Consider the following 5,629-nt stretch of genomic DNA (forward strand, 5'->3'; position numbering starts at 1 on the left):
CCATTGACTCCCCGGGGGGTTCCGGTAACCTCTCGGTACTCCGGAAAATGCCTGAACTCATCCGGAACCATTCCGGTGTCCAAACATGGCCTTACAATATATCGATCTTTATGTATCGACCATTTCGAGACTCCTCGTCATGTCAGTGATCACATCCGGGACTCCGAACAACCTTCGGTACATCAAAACACATAAACTCATAATACCGGTCGTCATCGAATGTTAAGCGTGCGGACCCTACGGGTTCGAGAACTATGTAGACATGAACGAGACTCATCTCTGGTCAATAACCAATAGCGGAACCTCGATGTTCATATTGGCTCCCACATATTCTACGAAGATCTTTATTGGTCAAACCGCATAACAAAATACGTTGTTCCCTTTGTCATCGGTATGTTACTTGCCCGAGATTCGATCGTCGGTATCTCAATACCTAGTTCAATCTCATTACCGACAAGTCTCTTTACTTGTTCCATAATGCATCATCCGGAACTAACTCATTAGTCACATTGCTTGCAAGGCTTATAGTGATGTGCATTATCGAGAGGGCCCAGAGATACCTCTCCGACAATCGGAGTGACAAATCCTAATCTCGATCTATGCCAACTCAACAAACACCATTAGAGACACCTGTAGAGCATCTTTATAATCACCCGGTTACGTTGTGACGTTTGATAGCACACTAAGTGTTCCTCCGGTATTCGGGAGTTGCATAATCTCATAGTCATAGGAACATGTATAAGTCATGAAGAAAGCAATAGCAACAAACTAAACGATCATCATGCTAAGCTAACTGATGGGTCTTGTCAATCACATCATTCTCTAATGATGTGATCCCGTTCATCAAATGACAACTCATGTCTATGGTTAGGAAACTTAACCATCTTTGATTAACGAGCTAGTCAAGTAGAGGCATACTAGTGACACTTTGTTTGTCTATGTATTCACACATGTACTAAGTTTTCGGTTAATACAATTCTAGCATGAATAATAAACATTTATCATGATATAAGGAAATATAAATAACAACTTTATTATTGCCCCCTAGGGCATATTTCCTTCATAATCACCTGACTAGAACCTACCCTTTGAAATTATGTGTAATGCTAGTGATTATGCTGTTGGTGCTGTTCTAGGACAAAGAGTTGATAAGAAATTAAATGTTATCCATTATGCTAGTAAAACTCTAGATAGTGCTCAAAGAAACTATGCTACCATTGAAAAAGAATTTTTTAGCAGTTGTGTTTGCTTGTGATAAATTCAGATCTTACATTGTTGATTCTAAAGTAACTATTCACACTGATCTTGCTGCTATTAAAGACCTTATGGAAAAGAAAGATGCTAAATCTAGACTCATTAGGTGGTTCTCTTGCTACAAGAATTTGATTTACATATTATTGATAGAAAGGGAGCTGAGAACCCCGTAGCAGACAACTTGTTTAGGTTAGAAAATATTCTTGATGACCCACTACCTATTGATGATAGCTTTCCTGATGAACAACTAGCTGTCATAAATGCTTCTCGTAGTACTCCATGGTATGCAAACTATGCTAATTTTATTGTTGCTAAATTTATATCACCAAGTTTCACATACCAACAAAAGAAAATGTTTTTCTATGATTTAAGACATTACTTCTGGGATGACCCACATCTTTATAAAGAAAGAGTAGATGGTGTTATTAGACATCGTGTACCTGAGCATGAATAGGAAGGGATCCTACGCAAGTGTCACTCCGAGGCTTACAGAGGACACCATGGTAGAGACAGAACTGCACACAAGGTATTACAATATGGTTTTTATTGGCCTACTATTTTCAAAGATGCTCGTATGATTGTCTTGTCTTGTGATGAATGTCAAAGAATTGGTAATATAAGTTGACGTCGGGAAATGCCTATGAATTATTCACTTGTTATTGAACCATTTGATGTTTGGGGATTTGATTATATGGGTCCTTTTCCTTCCTCCAATGGGTACACTCATATTTTAGTTGCTGTTGATTACGTTACTAAGTGGGTAGTAGCTATTCCAACTAGTCGTGCTGATCACAACACTTCTATTAAAATGCTTAAAGAAGTTATTTTCCCGAGGTTTGGAGTCCCTAGATATTTAATGACTAATGGTGGTTCACATTTTATTCATGGTGCTTCCCGTAAATTGCTTGCTAAGTATGATGTTAACCATAGAATTGCATCTCCATATCATCCTCAGTCTAGTGGTCAAGTAGAATTAAGTAACAGAGAAATAAAATTGATCTTGCAAAAGACCGTTAAAAGATCTAGGAAGAATTGGTCTAACAAACTCGATGATGCATTACGGGCTTATAGAACTGCTTATAAAAATCCTATGGGCATGTCTCCATATAAAATGGTATATGGAAAAGCATGTCACTTACCTGTTGAATTGGAACATAAAGCTTACTGGGCAATTAAAGAACTCAACTATGACTTCACACTTGCCAGTGAGAAGAGGTTATTTGACATTAGCTCACCTGATGAATGGAGAACCCAAGCCTATGAAAATGCCAATTTGTTTAAATAAAAATTTAAATGATGGCATGACAAAAGGATACAAAAGCGTGAATTGAATGTACGTGACCAGGTCTTGCTATACAATTCTCGTTGAAGATTTTTTGCAGGAAAACTTCTCTCTCAATGGGAAGGTCCTTATATTATCATGGAAGTTTATCGCTTCGGTGCCATCAAGATCAACAATGCGGAAGGCAATAACCCGAAGGTGGTGAATGGGCAAAGAATCAAACATTATATCTCAGGTATACCCATAAATTTTGAAACTGATATTATTCATACCATAACACCGTAGGAGTACATAAGGAAACCTTCCAGCACGCTCCAGAACCCTAAAAAGAAACAGGTATGTGATATGGTAAGTAAACCGACTCCAAAAGTTTTCGAAAAGTAGTTTTACTCTGTTTTGGAATATTTAAAAAATTAGGAAAATAAAAAGTAGTCCAAAAAGTGCACGAGCAGCCAACTAGCCAGGGGGCACACCCTACCCCCCGGGGCGCGCCTCCCCAGCTTGTGGCCACCTCGTGTGCCCTCCGGACTCCGTTTTCTTCCAGAATACTTGTTATGCACGGTAAAAATTCATTATATAATCTCTCGAAGGTTTTGACCACCGTACCACGGCAATATCCTCTGTTCTTGTTTCGAGCTATTTCTGCAGCAGATTTAGAGCAAGATGTGTTTGCAAGAGTCGGTCGGGGAGAGTCGTGTCTCTCACCCGACACCAGATCCAAGAGCATACGGCGAAGCAAATCCCTTTGGGTGGTCAATGGAGGAAGCGATGGAAGCCGACCTAAAAAGAGTGGATGCCATGGAAGAGGATCAAGAAGTCACTTCTCTACCTCAACCTAGCTGGCATGAGGAATTCACGAGCTCAGTCCTGCCGGATTCGGTGAAACCTCCCGGTGCTAAATTTATTTCTTTTTCCCCCGCAGCCATGATGCATCCATTGGTGGACGGCGCTCTAACTTTCACAGGCAAACTCCGCAAGGAAATTGTGGATATCAGGCAGGAAAACTATAAGCTCGAAGAGGAGAATCACATTCTGAAAGGAATTATCACCAAGAATATTGCACCACCACCTCTGAAGAAGGAGACTTGAGAACATGGCTATGTGCACTCCCCTTGGCTTGTGCCAAGGTGTCCCGGTATCGTATCACCACCACTTCTTTACCATTATCGTTTATCTTAGTTCGATCTTGATCTAGTAGAATAAAAGTTTTAGTTTGATCTAGTCTTTGAGTTTTTGCTTTATGTTCTATCTATGTAATCGAGTGCGCGAGTTTCATAATAATGATTAGTTTTGAGTTAAGGGCTTTGCTTTCTTGCTTCGATCTTGGGAAAATAATAAAAGAAATAAAAATACTATATAATAATCCTATGGAATGTGATGACTTCACATATAAGAAGTATGTCACATGAAATTTATTGAGGGGTGACAAACATAGTTTTGGTCATTGTTGCAATTAATAGGAAGTAATAAAGAAAGAGAGGTCTCACATATAAATACACTACTTGGACATATTTTGTGATTGTGAGCACTCATTAAAATATTATATGTTAAAAGGTTGATGTTGGACAAGGAAGACAACATAATGAGTTATGTTTTCTTATATCCGAATAGAAATTTTATTGTCATGGATCCTCCAACATGCTGAGCTTGCTTCTCATCCTATGCTAGACAAATCTTCTGCACCAAGTAGAGATACTACTTGTGCATCCAAAATCCTTAACCCAGTTTTTATCATGAGAGTCCACTATATCTACCTATGGATTGAGTAAGATCCTTCAAGAAGTTGTCATCGGTGCAAGCAAAAAAATTGCTCTCTAAATATGTATGATCTTTTAGTGTGAGGAAAATAAACTTTATCTGAACTTGTGATGGGGAAGAAATAAAAGAGACGGACTCCATAATAAAGTTCTCCATCACAAGCGGCAATATAAAGTGACGTTCTTTTGCATTATGATTTCGTGCATCCAACCATAAAAGCGCAGGACAATCTATGTTTCCCTCTGTGAAGGGCCTATCTTTATTTCTTACTTTTATACAAGTGTCATGGTGATCTTCACCCTTCCTTTTAAATTTTCTCTTTTTGGCGAGCACTATGTGTTGGGGATGATCCAGACATGTATACCCACTCGGATGTAGGTGATCATAAATTATTATTGTTGACGTTACCCTTGAGGTAAATGGTTGGGAGGCGAAACCATAAGCCCCTATCTTCGCATGTGTCTGATTGAAGCTTTGATATCATAAGTATCGAGTGTTAGCAACTATGATGGTTGAGTACGTGAACTTGCTAATTAAAAGCTCTTGCATTGACTCTTTCTGATGTTATGATAAATTACAGTTGCTTCAATGACTGAGATCTGATAACCCACAAGTATAGGGGATCGCAACAGTTTTCAAGGGTAGAGTATTCAACCCAAATTTATAGATTCGACACAAGGGGAGCCAAAGAATATTTGCAAGTATTAACAGCTGAGTTGTCAATTCAACCACACCTAGAGATTAATTATCTGTAGCAAGTAATCAGTAGCAAAGTAATATGATAGTTTTGATAGTAGTGACAGCAGCAATAGTAACGGTAACAGTGATAGCAGTAATTTTGTAGCAAGTGCAACTGTGACGATAGCAGTAGTAACTTAGCAGAAAAAATATAAGATAAATTCGTAGGCATCGGATCGGTAATTTGCTGGATGATATTCATCATGTGACAGTCATAACCTAGGGCGATACGGCACTAGCTCCATTTCATAAATATAATGTAGGCACGTATTCCGTAAATAGTCATACGTGCTTATGGAAAGAACTTGCATGACATATTTTGTCCTACCCTCCCGTGGCAGCGGGGTCCATATTGGAAACTAAGGGATATTAAGGCCTCCTTTTAATAGAGAACCGGAACAAAGTATTAACACACAGTGAATACATGAACTCCTCAAACTATGGTCATCACCGGGAGTGGTCCCGACTATTGTCACTCTGGGGTTGCCGGATCATAACACGTAGTAGGTGACTATAACTTTCAAGACTGGATCTAGAACATGGATATAATGGTGATAAAATAAATGGTTCAGATCTGAAATCATGGCACCCGGGCCC

Source organism: Aegilops tauschii, chromosome 7 (genome assembly GCF_002575655.3).
Source record: "Aegilops tauschii subsp. strangulata cultivar AL8/78 chromosome 7, Aet v6.0, whole genome shotgun sequence".
Taxonomy (NCBI): Eukaryota; Viridiplantae; Streptophyta; class Magnoliopsida; order Poales; family Poaceae; genus Aegilops; species Aegilops tauschii.